General features: G+C 36.2%; 1 protein-coding gene and 1 pseudogene across 1 annotated transcript in view; both read right to left on the bottom strand.

Moving 5' to 3' along the window:
- Window positions 1-27,894, bottom strand: part of LOC118593064 (complement factor H-like) — a 153,321-nt gene that overhangs the window by 51,616 nt on the left and 73,811 nt on the right. The window lies entirely within an intron of this gene.
- LOC118593237 lies at window positions 858-12,451 on the bottom strand (annotated as a pseudogene).

Raw genomic sequence — 27,894 nt, 5'->3', positions numbered from 1 at the left:
AAGGAATGGTAGATGGATGGATGGATGGGGACCACATGAGAACAGGAGTGGGCAGAGTACTGGAGAGGTCCTCTGCTGTAGTCTTAATGTGGATTTTCCACAACACTTACATGTGTTTTCTGTGTCGCCTTCATAATAATGAAGATAATGGTTTTACTGCAGATTAGATTAGGAGGTATTTTCCTGACTCTCAGAATTATTTCCATTGCAAAGAAACCAAAGACTGTTTCCTTGCCAAGATGCCGCCACTCCGAAGAACTCAGGTAAGAGAAGGCAATGTCAGATGCCAAATCTTATGCCATCATCTTAGATATGTTGTCCATTGGCCTCTAAAGTTTAGAACTTCATGACATGAGTGTGTTTTAAGCTGACACATGTAGTTTACGGTAAATTGTTATCGTGGTGCTGACAGAAAACTATCTTCATTAGTATTACAGTTAAACACAATGACTCTTGTGTGTTATTTTTATTAGTTTCATTTCCTTGATGTTTGAATTATTGATCTGGCAACTATCCAATTTCATATAATAGAAGATTATAAATATTTGTTCAATTTTGACCTTGTTATTTATTTATACCTATATTTCCTTCTTCACTAGTGTTAGAGTTAAACACAATTACTCCTTTTTATTATTTTTATTAGTAACATTGTTTACTGTGCTAGCACACAGCACATCTGCTTTAGGAGTTCTGAATGTACTACTTTGCATTTGAGGCAGTTGTCTCTCCAGCTCCAAATTAATCACCGTACATCATCACAAGTTTACACTTATGAGAAGAAATGAGTTAAACAATACTTTAAACTTAACTGAAACTATCTTAGTAACATGCATGCATATTTCCAAACAAAGGTTCATTTATCCATTGTACCAATAACGTATTTTTGAGCAACTGGGATAATTAATGCAAACATCAATGCACCTTGCACGTAATGGAAGTGATGTTTCTGTCAGTTTATATGCAGATTTACACTTAAATTCAACATCATCCCCTGATTGAGAGTATAGCTTTGGGTCTTCTTTCCATCTGAAAGTTATGTTATGTCTTTCCATGGTTTCTTCTGATATTACACATACAGCTGAAAGAAAAATTACCAAACATTTATTGATACATAAACCTACAGAGATTCAGGTTTCAAATATTATTTCTCAAAGTTTTTAAAAACATATATTAAACCAGCACATATTATTAATTTATATTGAATATCATATGCTGTCAAAAATGGTTTTAATGTGATAAAATAGATTTCAACAACAAGGATTCCTAATGTCACTGAAATAAGACACTTGGGTTTCAGGACATTTGTGGTTGTTTGCCTTGATTTAGATATTAGGCAAAAGTAAAAAATTTGAACCTTGGCATGAATATGATATTCAGATCTAATGTTCAGTGAGATGAGTATATTGAAAAATACTTCTCTTAGCCAAATTTCATCTACCTTAATAACGTTCATCATTCACTCAAAATTTCTAACTATAAATGGTGATCATTGTATTATGAATTTGATTTTTGTGGTTTTAAAAATAAATCTATCAAATTACCACACTGGATAAGTGACTAACCTGCTTGGAAAGCAGCTTCATCAACTACTACACTGTCCCCTGGCCTTTCTTAAATTGCTAGGAAAGCAAGAGGACATAATGTCCAAGTTCATGCTGTCTCCTACCAACTCACTTAGTGCTGTCGTCCTGCCCCACAGTACATCTGATCACACACTTCTATAAAGGATGGGACAAAGTGCTACAGAGTGGGTGGCAAATTCCCATAACCGCATCTCCCATTGCAGCACCTGGTGTCACACCACTGTCTAGTCAGAGGAGAATCCTACTGACCTCCCTCTGCTGAATAACTCTTAAAAGTAGCAGATCTGCCAATTACAGTTTCTGAGAAAACCTGCATCATCTTCTATAAGCTACCAGCCACAGTGGGCATCTTGACACAGTGAGCACCCCGCACCCTGATCTATCTCTATCACCCCACCTACGCTGATAAGTGTCCTAATTTCAGTATAAATCACAGAAACAGTGGGTAACATTGTGTCCAAAGGTGTTAATTATAGGCAAACAACCCATAGGAGGCACTGTAGTAGCTTAAGATACATCTCCAGTAAAGAGCTTCCTACTAAGGAAGTCTCCATGGATATAATGTATAGAAAATTGATCCAGCAGATGTGCAAAAAGCACAAGAAATGGAAAAATGGAAGAAAAAAGATTCTTCCAAAGTTGCATTATTCCTCCAGTAATAGTCTCCAAATGTACTGATATGAATAAAAGATGAGTTGGAGAGTTTATTAAAAATCAAATTCAAAACAATAATTTCCAGTAAACACAGACAAATAATTAACGAAGTAAAAAAACACAATTAGGAATATGAGGGGAAATGTACTGTACTGGAAAAATGTGCTCTGTACTGTCTGGTTTTTATGTCAACTTGACACTTAACAGTAGCTGGAGTCAGCAGAGAGGGAAGAGCCTTAGTTGAGGAAATATCTCCATGAGATCCAGCTGTAAGGCATGTCCTCAACTAGTCATCAGTGAGGGAGGGACCATGATGGATGCTGCCATCCTGGGATGACAGTCCTGGGTTCCATAAAAAAGCAGGCTCAGCAGGCCAAGAAAAACAAGACAGTAAGGGGAACCCCTCCATGGCCTCTAAATTAGTTCCTGACTCTAGGATCCTGTCCTGTTTGTGTTCCTGTGCTGACTTCCTTGGATAATGAGCTACAATATGGAAGTGAAAGCCAAATAAACTCTTTAATCCCCAAACTGTTTTTGGTCATGGTGTTTGGTCACAGCAATAGAAACACTAAATAAGGCAGACTCCACAGGCATGTAGATTGCTTTTTTTTTTTTTTTTTTTTTTTTTTTTAAATCAGGCAGTGGTTCTACTTAAATAGATTGGGGCTGTAGCTTTGTTGGAGTAAGTGTAGCCTTGTTAAAAGTGTGTCTCCAGGGAAAGGCTTTAAGGTTTCAAAAGTCCAAGGCAGGACCAGTGTCTATAGCTTCCCACTGCCTTCAGGGCCAGATATATACCTCTAGGCTATTTCCCTAGGCTGTGTATCACCATGCTCCCTGCCACTCATGGTGATAATGGACTACACATCTGGAACTGTAAACAATCCCCAATTAGTACTTCCTTTTCTGAGAGTTACCAGGGCCATGGTGTCTTTTCAAAGAAACAAAGCACAGACTGAGACAAAGGGTATGCAAATAACATGCTCACACCAAGTTTTATGGACATCTATACATGTTAGTAAAAACTGAATAATAAAGGATAACAGGAATAATTTTATGAACAATTTTTATACAAAAAGGAAAATAATAATCTTGCTTTTACTCAAATACTGATATTTGGCAATGAAGCAGTAAGCAAAAGTGCTTTTAATATGTGAATGTTTTAATTATTAAGAGAAAAATATCAAGTATCATTAAACTGAATCTCCTGTGATCTATGAGAATGAGGTACTTACATATACATTTTGGTGGCTCTGACCACTCTCCATTTGTACATGTCATCTTCTTGTTGCCCTGCAGTTGGTACAAGTACTGGCACTGATATTCAACTGATGATAATGGTGCGTATACTGACAATGGGAAGGAGGTGATGTCTCCGTTGTCAATAGGTAGAGGAGGCCCACATTTCCCTGTGGAATCTAAGAACACAACACTTGAATGTTTGAGAGATCAAATCAAAGTACAGACTTCAGCATAACCAATGAAAGCACAGTGTTAAACACAATATCAAGACTTCAGTGACTTCTGGGTGCAGAAATGATTACTAGAAGAAATTCCAATCATTTATACTGAAAGTTACAGTCCTTCCTTCTTCTCACCTAAAGAATTACTGAAATGGAATAAGCACGTCTGCTCTGAAGACTTCCAGTGCTAGTAAAGTCTTAACAGCTCCGAGCACACAGTCTCCAGTGTAGACAGAGTTTCTTAATTCTCAAGGCACTGGAATATTTATTACGGTATATATTCCTCATCTTTATTATCCTGTTTCAGAAGCACACATTTATAGAGAAGAAATTAAAGCTTATAAAGGCACAAAAGGCAAATGAGGCTTTCTGGGTTTTTGAAAGGGGCAAAGTAAGTAGAGGTATCTATAGATTATACTTTTGCTAAGTACAAATAGAATTCTTGGTAATAATATATTTAGTAAACAATACAGGAAGAGGGAAGACACTGAGAATTCTAGTTAAGAAATTCAGGACTCAACTAGCTGCATAAGGCTGTATACCATTTGTTTCTTTTTGGACTGCTGATTGTCCTGGTGAGGCCACAAGTAAGACAGAAATCAAATATCAATATGTTCTGTTGAGTAAGATTTCTACAGGAGCATCCTGAAACTGAACTGAACTCCAGCACTGTTGAGAGGAAAAATGAAATGTCCAATATCCAAATGAAATATTTTAGCATGAAGGAAAATAAAAAAGTTGGACATAAGGCATGGATGTGTATATTTAAATACTAAGTAAACTCAAACAGGACAAGTCCCAGGAGGTTCAATTTTTGTTTTTGTTTTTGCTTTTGTTTTTTTCGTTTCGTTTTGTTTTTTCAAGACAGGGTTTCTCTGTGTAGCTTTGCCTTTCCTGGGTCTCACTTGGGAGACAGGTTCATTGAGATGCATGTATTGAAACCGCCTAAAGAAAACATCTAAAAAAAAAAAATCACTATGAAGTCATCAGTAGCCACACTGGATCAAGTTCCAAAAGAAAGTAACTTCCCATGTACCACCATGGAGGCCACAGGAAATGAATGGAAGGGGTTTCAGCCTTGAATTATAGGTCCTGTGGTGTTAGCCTTTCTAATAAAGAGAGTAATGAAGACGTCCTCAGATAAAAGAAGACAAAGATAATTTATCTGCAACAGGTAGCTCATCAGAAAGAATAAGCACCTGTATTCATTACAAAAATAAAAATAGAAAATAAGACTTTAGGAGGAAAGTAACTAGTAAAATGAGGGTTTTATATTAAATGATCTCTCTGCTCATATAATTATGTTTATGTTGGAGGTGAAACCTAACATTTGAGAATGGTGCTCAACATATGTAACAGGTATTGTTAAAGAAATCTGTAAGTAAAACATGGGAAGTAGGAACTATAAATGGATTTTAAAGATAAGAACATTTTCCAGATTCCATTGAAGAATAAAATGTCAGCATCAGTAGAGGGTGACACACAAGCACAAATACCTAGGGGGACTTCAGGTTAAGAAGCTATTGGAGATAGCATAATCAAATTGTGTACTCGGAAACAATAAAAGATACACCCCAAATTAAGAGTATTAAAGATCCATTTCCCCAAAGCAAAAGAAGAAATAAGACTGAGAGAAGGGAAACACAAATTTAAAAAAATGAACAGATACATGGAACATACAAGTAATTGTTTCACGTGCTAATAATCTGCATACAGAGATTTGAGCAGAGGACTTGGCAGTTGATGTTTCATTAGAGATATATGTGAATTTGTGCATCAAAAATACATAGTTCCCATTCAATAATAAATGACCAATGGAAGTAATTTGAGGAATTTCTGTGCTTATAAACTAAGTCTCACCATGTATTCAGGAAACTCCCACATTTTTAATTCAACATACCAGAAATAAGGAAATCCCATAGCAACTCTCCCCTTGACTCCTGTGACAGGCAGAAGAGCTGGTCCTTGGGTCTTGAGAGTGGAAGAGCAGTTCCTGCCCCTCATAGGTTGCTGCTCCTGGGAGAGTGGACCCTGCACTGTGCCTGAGCAACACAGCAGACCCTGCTGTAGCTGGAAGTTTTCCTGTGTCCTACCTGGTCCTGCAGCTGTTTACACCCAACTAAACACACAGAGGCTTTTATATCAATTATGACCTGGATGGACTATCGCTCAAGCTTCTTGCTAGCTATCTCTTGTGTCTTAAATTAATCCATTTCTATTAATCTATAAGTTGCCACATGGCTGTGGCTTACTGGTATTTTCACACCTTGCTTCTCACAGCCTCTCCTTCCTCTCCTATCTCCCCTTTCTCCTCCCACTGTCTCTCTTAGATTTTCTTGCCTGGCTCCATCCTGCCCTGCCATAGGCCAAGGCAGCTTTATTTATCAAACCAATTAGAGCAACACTTATCTACAGCATACAGAAAGATATCCTATAGCACCTGGCCATGGTGGTGTGGAATACAAATAAGCTGGCTCTGAAGTAGTGAGAGAACTGGCCCCATCCCTTGCTGCCTGCTGAATTGGGTGAGTTAGCTGTGGCAGTGCTGGAGAGCTCTCTGTGGTGGTGAGAATGAAGAAGAGCAGGCTGGTTGACCAACCTTGCTACCACTCAGGCCTAGAACAAGGGCTATGTGTTGGCCCTTCAAAATATCCACCTCATCTATGAACTGCTGGAGCACATGAAAGCACCAGTCCTGTGTATCCAAAGCTGCAGTACCTCTATTGCACAGGTAACAACAGAACATCTAAGAGGAGTCCAAATGAAGACCAGACCAATGACTCATTGCAATGAGCACTTGCAAGTGAAGATATACAAATTAAAAGGTGTATACTCTGTGACTCAGTAGCTCATTCTACAGCTTCCATGATGAGATTTTTTTCTTTCTTTTAAATTTTATTTTATTTTATTTTATTTTATTTGGTGGGTGTTTACAAGGGCAGGTGACAGATAAGAAGGGACAGAGAAATTGGTAGGATTGGGATGCATGTGGAATCCACAAAGAAGCAGTAAAGTCTTAAGAAAGAGAGAGAGAAAGAAAGGAAGGAAGGAAGGAAGGAAGATGAGTCTCATGCATTCTCTTTTACAGTGAAAATTAGAAAGGAAAAGTCCTCCTGATCATGTGACAGTGAGTGGCAGAGTGTGAGTGTCGTGAGTGGGAAGGCACATTGATAGAGGTTGGAGGACATAACTGAAATGAATCAAACATGGGAAGACAAGTCCTTTGTGTCCTGTCTCACACAGTGAGAAGAAAAGCTAAAGTTCCTCTTGACTGCCTAACAGTGATTAGCAGAATTAGGTGACATGTCTAAAGGAAGAGGAGGGTGTATGAGGGATGCTGGATTTAGTTACAGCAAAGTATATACAGGTATGGATATAGTATGCTGGCACCCAGATTTATGGACACTAATACATGTTAATAAAAACTTAATAATGAATAATATGTGTAATTTTATGTAAAAATTTAATAATCTTGCTTTTTTCACATGTTGACATTTGGCAATCATGCCCTCAATAAAATAGTAATTATATTTGTGAGTGTGTTATTATAAAGTTAAAAATATTCCAATTATGAAACTGACTTTCCCACTATCTATAAGAATGAGGTACTTATGTAAACACTTTGGTGGCTCAGACCATTTTCTATTTCTACATGTTATTTTCTTATTGCCCTGCAGTTGGTACGAGAACTGGCACTGGTATTCTACTGATGATGAAGGTGGGTATTCTGGCAATGGGAAGGAGGTGATGTCTCCATTGTCAATAGGTGGAGGAGGTCCACATTTCCCTGTAGAACCTAAGAATACCACATATGAATGTTTGAGAGGTCAACCAAAGTACAGACTTCAGCAGAACCAATGAAAATACAGTGCTAAACAAGACTTTAGTGATTTCTGGCTACAGAAATGACTGCTTAAGAAAGTTCAATTCTATAAACTAAGAAAATATGCTATACTTATTTATGAAGAACCTCTGAGAAGAACTGAGAGAAAAGATAAAATTAGTTAAGTGGAATCGTACCTTAAGTGAGGAATGCAGAGTGTATTAATAACTGATATTATGACTATGACAGAACACCTGGCAAAAGGAACTCATGAAAGGAAACGTTTTCGGCTCTTTGATTTTGGCTCACAATCTGGGGCACAGTCATTATGCTCTGGAAGTCATGTGGTGAGAGTGCAAAGCAGCTGGTCAGCTGTGTTTGCAGTCAGGAGGCAGAGAGACATCACCGTTGATGCTCACTCCCTTCCTGTGTGTCAGAGTTCCCAGGGCATGGAATGGTGTTGCCCAGTGTAGAGTGTCTAGTTAACCCAGTCTAGTTAACTCAGTTTAGTAGATACTCACAGACATACCCAGAAGCCTGTCTATTGGGTGATTCCTGCTGACAACCAGTATCCACCATCACATAAGATGACAAGTGTGTGGTGCAGGTTGGAGGAAATCCTTAATGGAGGAAAAGAAGTCTCTCTGTTTAACTAAACGTCAAGGTTACGTTTCCTCCCATTCTGTTTAAATAAATTTCCTTACATTATACAAGATACAGTATTTTTCCTGAAATTGTAAAATCAGACACCAATTGCTATTCTTTTGTTTCCTAAAACCAAAGCCTACCACCTCAGCTATTTCTCACCTCTATGTGTGAATCATGATGACCTATACTTGTTTATTCTCTATATCATAAAATGTGGACTAAAGTATTAGTTTTAGGGTGTTCTCTCAAACTACAGTTTGGGTTTGTTTACCACACCCAGTTTTATGAAGAATATATAAACAAGCTGTAGAACACAGATAATTTAAATGGCAAAGAAAACTGTGCAAACATCTTTTTTATAACATGGAGCTGAAGACACCTCTCTAGCTTCTTTTCACCCTTTACCCTTCCTTCTGGTATTCTTCCTTCTTTTATCTAATCCTTTCTTTAAGGAAAGAGACTCAAATCAGAGGAGAAATGGTCTCTTTGAAGTAGCAAAAAGATACAACTGAATAGGTTAAAACAGCTTCATGTAGGTATTCATATTTATTATCAGATTTTATTTTTAAATAGGTTTCACTTATTTTATTCACTTTACATAGTGTCATATAATTCTGTAAAAAAAATATAGATAAAATGCATGATTCTGTTGCAGCATATACACTAGTTATCAGTTCATTTACTAAATCACACAGGTTGACTAGTTCAACTATCTTCCCTTGCCAGACCAGGCTGAAATACTGTAAGAGCCATAGGAGATGAAGGACACCAGGACAACAAGGACTTCTAAATGCATCAGGCACATGTGAACTGATAGGGTCTGTTACATTATGTGCAGAGAATGCACAGGTCTAAGCTAGATGTGGTCTGGCCCAGGAAGGGAAGTAGACACAAATCCAGTAGCTATCTCCAATTGATTCCAGCACAGAACAACAGAAATGAAAATTAATTTTCTACAAGGTAGTCTCTCTGGGTATACAAATAACCCATAATGACATGTCCCATGCCTAGCAGTAGACAACTAGCATAAAACAAACTCAACAGCATTCTTGCAGCTTTATAAAAAAATAAAATTTACTAGTCCTTTGCATGTTGTGTTATGGTTTGTATGTGACAAGTCCTTTGTATGTTATGATTTCGAATTTTGTGTTCATGAGATTTCTCTGTATGTGAACTTGTGTGTTTCTATGTCCAGCTGTGTTTCTTTTACTTTTTTCCTTCCCTATTTTTATTTGCTTGTTTGTTTTGTCCTATTCTACAGTGTTTTTATTTTATCTTATTCAAATTTTTAGATGCCTTTTGTTTGAGAGAGACAGAATAATGTTTGCAGGTCCACATAGAAACTTTAACACAAAATAATACCTTTGATCGGTGGCAAGACATTAACATTCATTGTCTATTCATTGTCTAAAGTATGTGATTTATAATGCTGTTAATAGTGCTAGGAAACTCAAGACAATGTAGTGATCAGTTTTAAAGAGAACACTTTCATTAGCTTTCCAAAAACCTTTTGGAATTAAAAATGTGCAAGTTAGAGCTTATGATTGTAACTCATTTTAGGACTTTTAAAAAATCTCTTTAACTATTTCTTTATTCCTATGAATCATGGTTTTGCAGACAGAAAATGGTTTGACTTTATCATGAGCAGTCTGTCTTCAGAATGTACTCATAAAATATTTCTACTTATGAAATAGACTTGAATTAGACACATAAACCAGTACATTTGGATACCACTTTAGACACAGCTGTGACCTGAATATAAATGGCAAATGGTAAAAGTCAGTAGAAAGACCTGTATTGAACCTGTAACAGTATTCTTGATTTTAAACATCGCAGATCATGGCAGGATCTGAGAGCACAGTGTTGTACTTACTGGTGGATACACATTTGGGAGGAATGGACCAGCCTTCTTCAGTACACTCGATGGTGTTCTGATTATTCCAAAGGCTGTAGCCTTCATTGCAAACAACTTGGACAATATCACCTTGTAATAGTGTATGTCCTGAAGGCGTAGAATTACCATTTTCCACAAAAGGAAAGAAACATAGCCCTTAGGAAGAAGAAAAGGTTAATCCACAGTATGAAAGAAGTCAGTAGAAGGTTAGATTGCATATTAAAACATTTTTAAAAGAACTACACACCTGAAACAAACTATACAAATAGTTTCTGAAGCTTGCCAACTCCCGCTGTCTAGGATGTGAGTTTTCCCCAGGGATTTCATGTCTCCACTTTGGAAATAGTTTTTCCATGTAAATATTTTTCCACTTACATACTTCTCTATATAAAATAGCATTTTTGATATACATTTTTTAATTTCTGATGTTTCTTCAACAAGGGATGATTCTTGCTACCTGCTTCACTGAATTATCAATCCTGTTTCCTATCATTTTCTGTTAGTACACCTGTCATCCTGGGGTTTGTGGCATATATTCACTGAAGGATCAATGTATGATAGACAAACAAGTCTAAGGATGTAGTGAATTTTGGAAAATATAAAAGTAAAACATATTTCCATGAATAGTTGAAGGAAAATATAATCCAAATACAATGGATATACAAAGTGATTTTTTGTATGCAAAAAGCATAGATAAAATGCTATTAATTAGATGTTTGACAAGATCTATAGTGAAATATATTCATTATTGGCCTTCAGTGGTGATTTTCTTTTGTAGATCACATGTTGACTATATCATTGGATTTTCATAAGAAAAATAGCTCATAAAATAAAGATTGTATCTGCCCCTTCCAAGCCCAACTCTGTTATTTTCCAGAGCCCATGAGCCCCTCTTACAGGGGCTTCCTTTTCTTTCATCCAATGCTCATCTAAGGATGGTCATTTACTCACTGAGACACTTTGGTGTTGGTGACCATCCTGCTTCTGTGCACATTATGCGGGTCTAGAATGAATTTGAAGGAGACACAAAATTATATTCACAGAAGTAGTAGAAAACCTTCCCACTAAGAACAGGGGAAAATGCTTCATGTTACTTTTCATCATATAGTATTCCATGGCTTATTTTTGGATAATCACAAAGTCTCACTTGGAAAAATAAAAGAAAGATAAAGAAGTAAATACTAATCTCCACTGATGAATAATCAATCACATAAGAGAAGGAGGACATATAATCTACTATAAATAATTTTTAAAGTAAAAAAATGAAAGCAAAATTTTCTATCATTTGGCTGGATGGAATGCTTCTCTCTTAGGTAACTCCTTTCCCATGATTACAAATCAACGTGAAATGTGGTAACAAATAAAATGAGTTTAAGTCTCTGAAATAATGTTACAAAATTTGTACGAACGGATCTTAAAAATCCTTTTTTAAGGATTTCTTTTTCACTTATGTGAGAAATGAAGAAGTATATAAATTAGACTTTATCATATGTGAAGATAAATATAAAATAGCCTTAATCATATGTAAAGATTGAGAAAACACAAATTATAGGAAAAAAACTTTCTGAGGCCAGATTTGAGCACAGTGACTAAATTTTAGAATCCAATTCCTTCCCTAAGGCATTGTTTTGGCTCTGTGGCTGTGGTGGATCCTCTTCATACACAGTGTTAACACAGAGGCATTATAATCTCTTTATGCTTTCAACATTCACTGGACAGATCTGTAAAGAGCAAAGTGTTGGCATTTTGATGGTTTACAACAAAGCAATAGTTCTTCATTGTCTTATTATAGATATTTCTATTAGATGAATGATTATTTGATTGAAATGCAAAAAATTATTCATTTTAAAAACTATGAGGTTAAAATATCCAATCTGTGAAGACAAAAATCAACCTCACAGAGACCAAGGGATATTCAGAGTCTAATGGAGCTTTGTCTTGGTGACTGCTTTGTTTAAGTTGAAATTCATTTTGAAAGTTGATCTTGTTACTTTTGTTATTTCTGCATTTAAAAAATAAGTTTTTGTTCTCTCCAAATCATATTTAGAGGCTATTCTCACTTTGAAGTCTAGAAAGCAGAGAAAACCCCTTTGATGTGATTTTCCCTTGCATTGCTTACCAGAACTATATCCATAAATAGATTGGTTTTTACCATTCAGTATGCTTCCCATTTCTTCACTTAAAATATTTTTACAATTTATTTTTATTTCCAATGTCTTTAATAAAATTGTAAATAAATGAAAATGTTCTCAGACACACACAGCAGATAAATACTTTTGTGTAGGGAGTACATGTTTCAAATCTGTTTCCACTTACCTTCGCCTTTGGCAGTAGAAAGTCATAGGGTGAGAAAGACATTGGCTGAGAGTAACCTGCTAGACCACCCCATCTTCTAAAACCCAAAGCTCTCCAGTAATGGTGGGGTTTCTGGGAATCCTGTCATTAACAGTACTGTGTGTGACTTTGAATTTCACTGCATTACTGACAGCTAGTTTGGTAAATATCGAAGGTCACAGAAGGAGGGACAAAATAAACAATATTCAATCTGTGTTTTCACATTAATACTCTAAGTTAATTATTTCACATTTATTAGGCAATAAAATATCTTTCAATTTCTTTGTGCTAGTCTCTTACACAATCAAACTAAAGTATTCAGGAAGGAGGATGAGAAATTTCTTTTTGCCCTTGTATAGGCATCATAGCTGGATAGGACTGTTGTTGATTGATTCTCTTTCTTGGAAGCTTGCCTGGCAACTTCTGGTACCGTGAGTGCTAGTCCTCAGTAAGGAACCTTTCAGGAAAGCTCTATCTCTGGGTCCTTTAGACTCTGTGGTGAAGTACATGGCATCTCCCTTCAGCAGTAGAGATTTTATATTCTACCTGTTGAGGGCAACCAACTCTAATTAACAATAGTCTGTAATGTTTTGGGTCTGGCAACTCAGAAGAGTATTTCTCTTGCCTAGTATTAGTGTGTTTCTTAGATGGCTTTGATTTTTAGAGGAAGCATTGTCAGACTATTACAGAAATTTCATTTACATATATTTATATAATATATATATATATATATATTCACACATGAATTCTATTAATTATAGAACACTTACATGATTATGGTTTTAGGAATTGAGTACTTCATAGTGTTATTCCTTATTACTTTCTCATACATTCTTAATGTTATTTTAATCTCCCTCTTGTAATTATGTCTTTTAGTTCTATGTAATTAGGATCCCTCCCATTTTTTGACATTTTCTCCATCAGATCATCTGCTCACCTACCTTACTTCTCTGGCAATAGTTTATAAATACTTTCCTGGATTCTGCAGTTACCCCAAGATTTGGAGATAGGAGTCTCTAATGAGAGAAAATTTGTGACATTTGTCTTTCTGGGTCTGGGTTACATCATTCATTATGGTCTTTCCTAGTATATGTAGCTGTGTGTCTCATCTAGCCCTGGGGTCTGGATGAATCTCTCCCACTCTTGGTCCCACAGCCACTTATAAAATAATTACTCAGAGGCTTATATCAATTACAAAGTATTTGGTGTATGACTCAGGCTCATGATTAACTAGCTCTTACAACTTAACCCATCTCTATTAATCTATGTATTGCCACATGTTCCATGGCTTTACCTGTGTCCCATTACATCTTGCTTCCTAGGCAGGGTCTCAGAATCACCTCTCACTCCACCTTTCTTCTCCTTCTATCTTTGCTTGAATTTCCCACCTGGCTCTATTCTGCCTTGCCATAGGCCACAGCAGCTTCTGTATTAGACAATGGTAGCAACACATATTCCCAAGTTACAGAAAGACCATCCCTTTTCTCTCTAATCAAAAAGGAAGGTTTTCATTTTGGCATAGTAAAATTACACAGATCAGGAAAGTTATCAAGTACGAATTGCAGTGACAATGTCTAGTCTATTTGTATTTAGCAAAAATTAAAGAAAATACTCTGTCATCTATTCTCCTTTTGTGAGTCTAAAGTTTTATATCTAATTTACCTTGTTGTCATGATTTAGGAAAACTATAATTATGACTATCTAACCTTCAACTCTAACAAAGACCCTAGAAGCATATACTATTACCCGAGTAAACAGGAAGTGCTTTGTAAGCAACTTGTAAAACTCTAGAAATGACAGAGACAACTGGCTGCCTGGACAAACACCCACAGTTCCTGTATGCTGCTGGAGCACCTATCTTCAACCTACAGGCCTAAAGTCTCTGACATACTTTTCAGAGAAGCAGAAAATTTGAAGGAATCTTCTATGTAATGGCAAAGTTCATCAGTTCTTCTGTGTCCTGCAGAATGTCTGACAGTTTCTTCTGTGAAGCAGGAACCTGAAGGACCATCTCGCCTTGTTTTGGGAAAGTTCAATGGTCACTTTCCTATGTGTCCTGCATGTTATATAACATACTGTCAAGCAATCCAGGCAAGAGCAGTTTTTGGCCCAGATGGCTAGCCTTTTGCACATTATAATCAAATGTATAAAGAATTTCTTTAATGCCCATCATCTTCTTTGAGGTAATTGGTGCTACCAGAGTAGATGTATCTCACTGTCCGGAAAAGTCTAAGTTCTTAAAGTATTTTAAATGCCATATTCTGTAGGTTTTTGAAGTATTTGAAGATTACCTACCTAGTTGAAATATGTCTTTGTATACCTAGAAAACCTAGTGAACATGACTATAAGTTTGATTATTATAGATGACTGTTCTGTATTTCTTAATGATATATTACAACTTTAAATGAGTTGCGTAAACATAATACCTTAAAGAAGAGTAGAAATATACATAAACTATAACAAAATTAACTTTAAATTTGTACCAGTAAACTAAAAACCATACCAATGTAAAATATGTAAGATTAACAGTTGCTTTTTTGAATTAAAGTAGATTTAATAATCTACCTTTCTTTTACCATTTCCATATCATGTCCCCCATTTTTTGTTAGAGAGAGAGATTGATTATGACCATTAACCATTTATATTCAACCCCCTTTAAATAAAAACAAACATTTATAAACAATATTTTGGAAATTTGTGTCTTGCTTTTTATACTACTTCCTGCCGATTGGGGGTGCTGGCAATCTTATGGGATACTGAGGAAATTCAGAATTATGTTTAATCTTGGCTGTAGTAGTCTGTGAGGCTGTATTGTCTCAGTCAGTTTCCTTGAAGCTGTTCTGAATGTTGCATTATCTGGACTATTACATCTATTGGAGACCTCTCAGGGGGTCTTCCTTGATGGAAACCTATTAACTTGGAAGGAATCCACAGCTTCTCATCCTCTGAGGAAACAAAAGCAGAACCTTTTTTCCAAAGCAACATATTCTTCGAGCCAAATTTTGAAGTCATGAACCTTTAAAATATATTTGTTGGCTTAACTAAGCAGCCTTTACAATCAAATGCCTTTTTGCATTTAGCTCAGTTTTTTTTTTGGTTTTTTTTTTTTTTTTGGTTTTTTTTTGGTTTTTTTTAGAGCTGAGGATCGAACCCAGGGCCTTGTGCTTGCTAGGCAAGGGCTCTACCACTGAGCTAAGTCCCCAACCCCCATAGTCAGTTTTAAAAATACTTTGCAACTATAGAAGTATAGCTGAAGTGTTCCTGTGTCCCATCTGACCCATGGTCAGGACAAATCTCTTTCACCCACCAGTCCTACAGCCACTTGGACCCAAGTAAACACACAGAGGCCTATATTAATTAAGACTGCTCAGCCATTAGCTCTTACCACTGACTAGCTCTTATATTTAAACTAGTCCATAATTCTTATTTAAGTTTAGCTAAGTGGCTTGGTACCTGTTCTTACTTCTGTCTCCACATCTTGCTTCTGTAGATGTAACTGGCCAGTTAAATAAGAAACACAGAACCAATTGCAGAATTAAAAACCACGAGGTCAGAGCAAGAGCAGAAAACCTTACCCTTCACTGCTTCTGCTGTTCTTCCTATCCACAAGAGAGCTACCTCTGTGTGTCTTATCCTTTTTATAGATATTCTGTTCTGTTTTCTCTATGGTTGTAAACCCAGCCACATGACATCCTCATCACTGCCTGTTTGTACAGACCTCCAGGTCTTCTATTTAACAACAGAGAAACTCCAGGCTTTAGAAGAGCTGGTAGAAGAACAGTTAAATGCTCAGCATATTGAAGAATCTATCAGCCCATGGAATTCTCCTGTATTTGTTATTAAAAAGAAATCTGGTAAATGGAGAATGGTAACAGACCTTAGAGCAATTAACAAAGTAATTCAGCCAATGGGCTCTCTACAATCTGGAATTCCTTTGCCTACTCTGTTACCTAAAGGATAGCCTCTCATAGTTATCGATTTAAAAGACTGTTTCTTTTCAATACCCTTACAAGAAAAAGACAGAGAAAGATTTGCTTTCACGGTGCCTACTTACAATAATTCTCAACCAGTTAGAAGATTTCAATGGAGAGTCCTCCCACAGGGAATGTTGAATAGTCCAACCCTGTGTCAATATTTTGTACAACAGCCCTTGGAAGTGATATGTAAAAAATTTCCTAAATCTATAATTTATCATTATATGGATGATATTTTACTAGCTGACTCAAATACAGATACTTTAGAAAGAATGTTTGATGAAGTAAAGAAAATATTGCCTTGCTGGGGATTACAAATTGCTCTGAAAAGATACAAAGAGGAAATTCTATTAATTATTTAGGATATAAAATAGAGCTACAAAAAATTAGACCTCAAAAGTACCAATTAGGAGAGATCGCCTACAGACTCTTAATAACTTTCAAAGATTATTTGGGGACATTTCTCATCTACGAAATATTGTTGGGGTAAAAAATGATGAACTGAATAATTTGTTCAAAACCTTAGAAAGTGACAAGGACTTAAATAGTCCACGAGAATTATGACCTGAAGCTGAGAAAGAATTGGCCTTGGTAGGAAAAAAGTACATGAAGGACATGTGGATAGTATTGATCCAAAGCTGGATTGCATTTTGGTTATTTTACCTTCTAGGCATTCTCCTACAGGAATATTAATGCAGAGAGAAGATATTATATTGGAATGGATATTTTTACCAAATAAACCAAATAAAAAATTAAAAACTTATGTGGAAAAAATCTCTGACTTAATTTTGAAAGGAAAATTGAGACTTCGTCAATTAGCAGGAATAGACCCAGCAGAAATTGTTGTACCTTTAACTAAAGAGGACATTGAAAAATTATGGACAGAAAGTGAACCTTGGCAAAGAGCTTGCAGTAATTTTTAGGAGAAATTAACAGCAAATATCCTAAAAGCAATAGAATTGATCTTATAAAGGGAGCTGATTGGATCTTGCCTCGAATTGTATGTGAAAAACCCATATCTGGAGTTTGGACATTTTATACAGATGCCAACAAACAAGAAAAGGCAGGTTACAAATCAGAAAATTTAAGTAAAGTGGTTCAAAGTCCTTATAATTCAGTTCAAAAATCAGAATTGTATGATTTTCTGTTGGTATTAATGGATTTTTCAGAACCTCTCAACATAGTTACTGACTCTCAGTATGCTGAAAGAGTGGTATTACATATTGAGACTGCAGAATTTATCCCTGATGCTTCAGAATTAACTTCACTATTTATTCAATTACAAGATACAATCAGCAAAAGGAGTCATCCTTTATATATAACTCACATCTGATCCCATACTGGTCTGCCAGGCCCTCTAGCACAAGGTAATGATGAAATTGATAAATTATTGATAGGAAATGTGCTGGAGGCCTCAGAATTTCATAAGAAACATCATGTCAATAGTAAAGGTTTAAAAAAGGATTTTTCCATAACCTGGCAACAAGCCAAGGAAATTGCAAAGAAACGTCCTACTTGTTCCTTCTACAATCAGACACCATTACCAGAAGGATGTAACCCAAAGGGTACTCAGAGGAATGAAATCTGGCAGATGGATGTGTTTCACTTTGCAGAATTTGGAAAATTTAAATATGTACACCATACTATCGATACTTATTCAGGATTTCAATGGGTGACTGCTTTGAGTTCTGAAAAAGCTGATTCTGTAATCACTCATTTGCTAGAAGTTATGGCCATCATGGGTATACCTGCACAAATTAAAACTGACAATGCTCCAGCATATGTCTCTATTAAAATGAAACAGTTTTTTGCTTATTATAATATAAAGCATATTACAGGTATACCACATAATCATACAGGCCAAGCCATTATAGAAAGATCCAACAGAACTCTAAAGGACATGATAAATAAACAGAAAGGGGTAAGAAAAACCCCCAGAAATAGACTGCACAATGTTCTATTAACTTTGAATTTTCTCAATGCTAATGAGAAAGGAACAACAGCTACAGAGAGACATTGGTGAATAGAAAAAACTACAGAATTAAATCAGCCTATATACTTCAAGGATGTGCTGACCTCAGAGTGGAAACCAGGGTATGTGTTACATTGGGGACAAGGTTTTGCTTTTGTTTCTGCAGGAGAAGATAACCTGTGGGTACCATCAAAATTGATAAAGGTTCAATTTGAACAAGAGAGACCTCTTAATTAGAGGAGGTGATAGTTCATCAATCAACATGACCATCCAGTTTAAACTTACTTATACCATTAATACATGCCTTTTCATTTAATCAGATATAACTTGCCAAAAGGGAACCTCCCCAAAATTAGTCTTGGGGAAGGGTTTTTGTTTTTGTCTTTTAGGAGAATGAAGGCTAAGGAATCTGAAGAACACTGGACAAATGAGACAACTGAAGAAAAAGGACAAATCATCTGTCCCAGGAAAAAGAGTAAAATGGCCTATTGGTATATCATCTACAAAATTTCATAAATCTTCCTAAATGTTTGTTTCTGCTCTTCTCTAAATAATTAATACTCTTGGTCTTCTTGTAGTCCCAGTTCAATTAAAGTTTCAAGCTTATTTTGGAGTTGGAGAATGGCTCTCTCGTCCTTTAAACTCAAGCATGTTGTTAAAAGGAAAATGAAAACTCCCTGTATCATACCAGAAGAAAGAGCCATCTTCTGAGATGGGACAGGAGAAAAACCAAATAACTTAAGGGACTATTCTATTACTAATCTCAATTTTTTGATTCTATTCTGATTCTTTAAACTTTTCTTAAAGTATGAATTTTATATCAAAATTTACAAGATTTATATATGTTTTAAACTTTGTTAAGATAATAATGGTCATATAGAGTACTAATTAATTCTAGAAAAATGGCTTTGATTAGCTGCCTATACATGTCTTTGTGTTTGAGTCTCTTTTCAGTTTTCTGCAGGAAATCACGGCCAGGCCTAACATCAACTGAAATCTCCTGGAAGAAGATGGGACCCCACAATGACAATTCCACGTGGAAAATAATATCACTAAGCTGACAAACATCATCTGTAGATCAGCTTTGAACTACAAAGTGCTTAGAGCAATTCTGAGATGGCTAGCTGAGATGATCCAGTTTCAAAGACTACTTGAATAAGGACTTGAGATAAACCCTGAACTTTGGCATTATGGATAACAAAGAACATAGTTACCGTTCCTAGAATTTGTCAATTAACCCAAAATATTTCTTTTCAGAATAAAGATAACTTTGCCCATACCCAGCAGGAAGCAATTTTAAGAATACTATGCCCACATTCCCAAAGGGGTGGTGTGGGGTGGGTGGTTTTTTGGTCTTTTTATGGGTTTTGGGTCTGGGATAGTTTTCATTGTTTAGGAGAGTTGGTTACAAGTTGTTGTAAAGGGTTAGGAAAAGGGCTAAGCAAAAGGTGCTTGTTTTAAAAAAAAAGAAAAAGAAAAGGACAATTACTAGTTTTAAATACTTTACATTGTATTGGATTGTTTTATATTGTATACAAATGTAGTTGGAGTTTTCCTGCCTGGCCCAGTCAGGACAAATCTCTCTTACCTGCCAGTCCCACAGTCGCTCAGATCCAACCAAGAAAGCACGTAGAAACTTATATTGTTTAGAAAGTGTATGGCTGTGGCAGGCTTCTTGTTATCTGCTTCTTCTGTCTTAAATTAACCCATTTCTGTTAGTCTATACTTTGCTACATGGCTTGTGGCTTACCAGTGTCTTTACATGTTGCTTTTCCTGGTGGTGGCTGGAGGTGTCTCTCCCCAGCCTTCTACTCCCCAGAATTCTCTTCTCTCTTGTCCCGCCTATACTTCCTGCCTGGCCACTGGCCAATCAGAACTTTATTTACACAGAGCGATATCCACAGCACTTCCCCTTTTCTTTTTTTTTAAGGAAGGTTTTAACTTTTATATAGTACAATTACATATAACAAAACAATTATCAAGCAAGAATTACAGTTACAATATTAAAGAAGATATCCGATCTATCTTATATTTGTGAGTCTAAGGTTTTATATCTAACTTATCTTTTATCATAACTGAGTAAATTGTAACTCTCTAGTCTTCAACCACATCAAAGACCTCAGAAGGATATAATATTACCTGAGAACCATGAGAAGGATGCAAAAACTTTCGGGAGTCTTGCAGGGTAGACAGAGACAGCTGGCAGCCTGAACAGTCACCTAATGTTCCTTTGGCTACGAGTATGATTATCATAGATGACTAATTATTAATCTACTTTTAATTGTCCATTTCAATTTAAAATGAGCTGTACAAACATAATACCTTAAACAAGAGTAGAAATATACACACAGTATAACAAAATTAACTTTAAGTTTGTATCAATAGACTAAAATCTATACCAATGTAAAACATTTTAAATGAGTTGTTGCTCTTTAGAAGTAAGTTCATTAATCTACCCTTTCATCCTATCATATCTATATCATATCTTCTTTTTATCTTTAGAAAAAGATTGCATTTATAATCAACCTGTTTTAAATAAAATAGTGTTTTTTCTCTGTCCCACACCAGAGGGCTCTTCTGATTTGGGACACAAGAATCTCTTAACCTTTTCTTTTAGCAATATGTCTGGGTTTAGAGAAGGAGTGAGCCAATTCCATCTCCAAAGCCAGCTTGATAATTTTGGGAATGTGGGTGTAGTTTTTCTTACTACTTCCTGCTGGAGGGGGCGCTGTATCTTATAGGGACACAAAGAAAATTTTAGGATTATGGAGTAGTCCATTAGGGTGAACCTCTGAGCCAGTTGCCTTGAAACCATTCTGGATGTTGGATCATCTGGGCCATGATGTCATCGGAGACCTTTCAGGTGGTCTTGGCTGATCAAACCTGATGTATCATAATCTGGAACGAATCCATAGCCTCTGGCTTTCTGTGGAAACAAAAGTAGAGACTCCTTTCCAAAGCAACATATCCCTATATCCAAATTTTGAAGTCAAGGTACCTTTAAAATTTACATATTTGTTTAACTCAACAGCTTTTATGATCAAATCTTTTTCTACAGTTAAAAATCCCAAAGACAACATAAACCAAATTCTCTGTGTAATATCCATCTTTGTAAGACTGAAACACTGCTGTGGCTGCTGGCTCCGCCCACCTCAGCTTCTCAACATGGCGCTGGTACAGTTTACTGCCAGCTCTGGGTCTGGAGCCATGTGTACCATCAACTATCAGAAGCAGTTCTATCAAAGCAGCGCATAGCCCAGAAACCTTTTTTTTTTTTTTTTTTTAACTCGCAAAGGCTAAATCTACCACACAGCAGAGTAAAGTGCTGCTTTTAGACTCCTCATTCATGCCACACATGCCAGGAACCCGCCCTAGGAGCTCAAACCGGCAGGCTGCCTCTAACTTGAGAAAGACAACTAGGAAGCTGTTTTTAGCTCCGTTTTAGAACCTTTTTGTCAGGTTTTAGGTGGAAATTCTTGCCAACACGTTGGGTGCCATTTGTAGTTGGAGTTTTCCTGCCTGGCCCAGTCAGGACAAATCTCTCTCACCCGCCAGTCCCACAGTCGCTCAGACCCAACCAAGAAAGCACATAGAAACTTACCTTGTTTAGAAAGTGTATGGCCTTGGCAGGCTTCTTGTTATCTACTTCTTCTATCTTAAATTAACCCATTTCTGTTAGTCTATACTTTACCACATGGCTTGTGGCTTACCAGTGTCTTTACATGTTGCTTTCCCTGGCGGTGGCTGGCAGTGTCTCTCCCCAGCATTCTACTTGCCAGAATTCTCTTCTCTCTTGTCCCGCCTATACTTCCTGCCTGGCCACTGGCCAATCAGAACTTTATTTACACAGAGCGATATCCACAGCATACAAATTATTATTATTATTGAGATTGAGATTGTTAGAATATGCCATATACATATTTCTAATCTTGCTCAAGATATTGTATTTATACCATTCATTTAAGAATGTAATGCAATTTGCTAATCCTTGAATATTAGTATTACCAACTATTAGGATATATAGAAGTGAAAGTTAGTGATTAGCCATTACAATTGAACTTGTATTCATATTAGGTGTGTTTTCAAGATCAAACAGATTTATTTTAGATAGACAGGTCATCTTCAAACCCTTCAGAGATCTACAGAATATGGCATTTAAAATGTTTTAATAACTTAGGAATTTTTCTTTTTTCTATGACTATGAGACATGTCGGCTCCTGGCAGTACCAATCTACTTCAGAGAAAATATGGGCATTGAAGAAACTGCATATGGAGTTAACTTTCATTGTGGCAAAAGTTAGCCACTGGACAACAAAGTATCCTTGAATCAACTGCTGACAAACAGGACAGACAGGCCATGAAACAAAGGACTACCGATTCTTGCCAAAACAAGTGTGGTTGTGGCTTTAACAAAAGGCATCTTCTGAAGCCAGGACAATATGGCACCATCCCTGAAGTGAGTGACCTTTGCAATCTGTAAAAGGTACCGTGCCCTTTTCTTTGAAGGCAGCTGAACAGGGAGTGGGCCAATGGCTTCTGATGTGCAATGGAACAGCAGAGGAAACAGTTATTCTTGAAGAATAACTAAGCTCACCCCTCTCAATATAGACTGGCATTTAATAGAGGGACGTGGAGAAGAACAGGATGCCGAGATGAAGCCACATATACACAGCCAAGAAAAATGGACAGCTGAATTTAAAAAAAAAAAAAATCAATAATTTCCAGAATTTAAAATCCTGAATCATGACATGACACTAATGGAATTCAGGTGTTTCTGGTACATGAACTGTTCTCACCAAATGTAAGGTCAAACTGTTGACCTTATATAAATCCTAGTTCACAAAAGAGTATGCTAAGCCTATAGGCTGAAGATGATGCCCCAACAATGAGGAGAAACCTCAGGTGACTGTCCAGGCAGCTGGCTGTTTCTGTCAACTCACTTTTTTTTTTTTTTTTTGGAAGCTGCTTGCATGCATTTCCTGTTTTTATTTTTTATTAGGTAGTATTATTTCCTTCTTGGGTCTCTGAGGGAGTTGAAGATCAGTTAGTTATAGTTATAATTATCTTTGTTAAGGATTTCAGAAAAACTCAATAAGAGCTGAAAGTGTATAAATTTGAAAGACATTATAAGACAGTTCTGTTAGCACTATAATTTAGGATAGAAAGTGAATCAGGTACATTTTGGACTTATCAAAATAGGATAGATAATGGAATTATTTTCTCTGGATTTGTCAAATGCAAATGAACTAGACATTGTTTAGGTATTTATTGTTTATATATATGGTATATATTGTTATTGTACTTTTGTATATAGTTTTTCTTATATTAGTTATAACTTTTTCCTTTTTTCTTTTTATTAAAATAGAAAAGGGGAAATATAGTGATATTTTATTTGTATTGAAATGTGATTTTATTTGTATGTTAATAAAGTTGCCTTGAGGCCAGAGCAGAAGCTGGGCTGTAGTGGTGCACACCTTTAATCCGAGTACTTGGGAGGCAGAGCTAGGTAGAGCTCTGTGTGTTTAAGGATACAGCCAGCATGGCAGACACACGCCTTTAATCTCGACACCAACCAAAGAAGACCTGGAGGTCTGTACAAACAGGCAGTGATGAGGAGGTCATGTGGCTGGGTTTACAACCAATGACAAAACAGAACAGAAAATCTATAAAAAAGATAGGGCAAACAGAGGTAGCTCTCTTGCGGAGAGGAAGAACAGCAGAAGCAGTGAAGGGTAAGGTTTTCTGCTCTTGCTCTGACCTCATGGTTTTTAAGTCTGCAATTGGTTCTGTGTTTCTTATTTAACAAGCCGGTTACATCTACATGCTTCTTCTGTGTCTGGCTAGCGACTCCTGACTCAGCTTTCCTGTTCCCAGAATTCTCCTCTCTGCTTATCCCACCTATACTTCCTACCTGGCTACTGGCCAGTCAGCATTTTCTTTATCAACCAAATCGGAACAACACACATTCAGAGCATACAGTAAGACATCTCCAGCATTTCCCCTTTTCTTTCAAAAAGGAAGATTTTTAACTTTAACATACTAAAATTATATATGACTAAACAGTCAGGAAAACTTCAGCTACATAGAAGCGGTACTGTTGTGTGATCATAAGGACTAAAGACCTTTGTTTCTTTGAAACTGCTTTCCTCCATACAAGAAGGAATGCAAAAACAAGTTTAATCTCTCTTCTCCCTTTCCTAACACTTCAGTCTGAGAGACTAAGAGACTTCCAAAGGGATTGAATGCTGTTATTTTGCTCAATATATATAATATGATAAACATTCTCAAGTTTCCACCAAAGATACCAGCACTCACAAACAACAAAAAGTAATCTAGAGAATGATGCACACATTCCCAAGAGAAGGTGTGTGTTTGGGTTCTAGTTATACAATGGATGTTGGTCATTTTTTAGGAGGATGATTACAAGTTGTTATTAGTCATAGTAAAAAAAAAAAAAGCTAAACACAAGAGTTAAATTCAAAAATCTCTTTTGAATGGAAGAAATAAGGTTATGATATAGAAATGATAAGATAAAAGGGCAGATTATTGAATCTACTTTAATCTAAAATAAAACTCAAACATTAATTCCAAAATATTTTATATTGGTATGGATTTCATTTATTGGTACAAATTTAAAGTTATTTCTTATATTCTATATATGTTTCTACTCTTATTTGGGGTATTGTGCTTATGCATCTCATTTAAACATGTAATGTATAGTTAAGAAATACAGGATAATAGTAATCTGCAATAGTTAAATTTGTAGTCATGTTGGGTATTTTTTCAAAATGATACACAGATATATTAAGATATATAGATGGTCTTCAAACACTTCAAAGATTGACAGAATATAGCATTTAGTATGTTTAATAATCTAAGGCTTTTTATGACAGTGAGACACAGATGCTCCTGACAGCGCCAATTTGCTTGAAAAGAAGATGATAGGCATTGAAGAACCTCCATGTGGAGCTTGCTTTCTTTATAGCATAAGCTGGTCATTTGGACAAAGAGATTGCCCTTGCTTCAATTGCTGACAGTTTTACTGTCCAAACTAGAACAGAACCATAGGGTACAAAGAAGTATGAATGGACAAATGAGACTGAAGGAGATTTCTAGGATCAATTGAGTCAGTGTAATTCTGGTAAATTTTAAGGAGAAATAACACATCATCTCAAACTATCCACAATATCTTCAGATAGGAAAGTTAGAGTCTGCCACTTAAAACTACATGCAGGCACCAATTCCAGAATATGGCTATATTTTGTTGTTAGTTATTTTCACTGGTTGTAACTTTGCTCTACTTACAAAAGGAAATTCAAGGTATATTATTATTTTATGCAACTCATCATGGTGCTTGAAGATTTTATACTTGTGCAGAGTTTCTTGAGGAGTGTTTGCAACTAGGAATTAGGATTTGTGCCTCTGATCCCAGCATTCTGAAAGCTAGGAAAGAAGGACGATCATTGAGTTTAAGGCTCAGCATCCCTACATAATGAGCTCAGGTCAGCCTGGGCTACAAGTAAGACAAAACCTTAAGGATGAGAATCCGATTATTGTGAGACATGGCTTTCAAGTCCACCTAAATCTTAAATTGAAAATAATAACTATGATCAGTGTAGTGAGTAGCCATTCCAGCTTTGATCTGGAAGTTCCAACCCCATTTAGGCTTCGGTAACTATCACACCTACCAGGCAGGGCTGAGAGAGGACACTGAAGACCAGAGTCTGGATGTGGGGCTCTCTTGGATCCTGGAACCCGGATGCTGGAGGTAGACTGGGCAGAGTTCTCCAGAGAACACCACCGGACTGTGCCACACCATTCCCAGACCCTGCAACCTACCTATCCCTTCACTTGTAAGTTACCACACAAAATGAACCTCCCTTTTAACTACGTGGAGTGGCCTTAATAATTTCACCAATAAATCAGTGTCCTGTTAAGACATTCACGTTCATTTTCTAAATTATATGATTTATAAAGATGTTAGAAATGCTGGAAAACCTGAGCATATATAGGGATTAATTTAAATGAGAAAAATTTCATTACCATTTTACAGCCATGCTTTAGGCATTGAAAAATCTATAAATTAAAGATCATGTGTTTAACTCATTTTATACCTTAAAGTTTCTCTTTAATCATTCCTTATATTCCTCTTGGTAATGGTTTTTCAGCCCACAAAGTTTATGGCTTTAATAGAAGCAGACTGTCGTTAGCATGTAATGATATTATTTAACATTTTAAAGGTCACATCTGCATGAATTATGTAGACATATAAGCCAGATTCTTCCCATATATTTAGGCTCAAATGGAACCAACAACCATATAGTTAATGGTAAAAGCAGGTGGGAATTACTATTTCTAATTCTTGATGGTAAATCGGTCTTACACAACACAGATATAAAATATCTTAGAGGACAGTGATTTGGGAGGAATGGACCAACCCTCTTCCATACATCTGAGGACATTCTGATTATTTTGAATGTTATAGTCTTGAGTTTAAACAATTTGTACAATATGACCTTGCAATTGTGTTTTTCCTGAAGATGAAGAATGTCCATATTTCACAAAAGCAAATTAAGTACATTCCTAAGAAGCAAAAATTCCTTAATTTCTAATATAAGGGGAATTTTATACTACATTTAAACTACATTTAAAAATTGTCTTGGAGGAATAACAAAACCAATCTACATTACAAATATACTTGAAAAGAATTGAGACCACACTATAATAGATGATCTATTGCACTAGTATGTGGTGTACATGTGCATGTGCAAGCAGTGCTCATGTGTGTGTGTGTGTGTGTGTGTGTGTGTGTGTGTGTGTGTGTGTGTGTGTGTGTGTGCAGAGATCTGAAGTGGTCATGTGAAGATATCTCAAGTGTTTCATTAATTGATTCACGATCTAATCATGAATCTGGATGTCCCCAATTCCAGCCAGTCTATGTAGCCAACCTTTTCCAGTGATGCCCTCTGTCTACTCCAAGTGCTGGGATTACTGGTGGCCACTGTGCTTTATATATGGGTTCTATGGAAATATGATCTAGTCTCAACGCTTATGTTATGAGCACAATATTGACTGAGCCATTCTCCCAGATGTAAATTTTTTTGTATTAGAAGACTAATGTTTCATGCTTTTATTTTACAGTTTGTAGAATTAAGTATTTTTTCATTGATAAAGTTTTATGTATAAAATATTATCTTGATATATTTTTCCTTAATGTTTCTGATGCAAAGTGAATGTCTCTGATTATCTGCTTTAGTGGTTTATATATCCTGTCTCCCATTGCTTTCTTTTAAATACACCTGTCATCAATGGAGTTTGTTCTACACATTCACTGAAGGATCAATGTATTCTAGAAATTAATTGAAAGATTAAAAAAATTGAAAACAGCAAAAATAAACTGTAAATCTTGCCATAAATCATTCATGAGGAAAAATAATTTGAAACACAGAGCGTAGCAATTGATTATCTAATACCAAATGGTCAGCTAGTAAAAACACTTACAATTAACAATATACTGAATATGTAAGCTATACATATAGCATATGTGCACCG

This window comes from Onychomys torridus, chromosome 11 (assembly GCF_903995425.1).
Source record: "Onychomys torridus chromosome 11, mOncTor1.1, whole genome shotgun sequence".
Taxonomy (NCBI): Eukaryota; Metazoa; Chordata; class Mammalia; order Rodentia; family Cricetidae; genus Onychomys; species Onychomys torridus.
The sequence above is the reverse complement of the archived record's forward strand: the minus strand, read 5'-3'. Positions and strand labels throughout refer to the sequence as shown.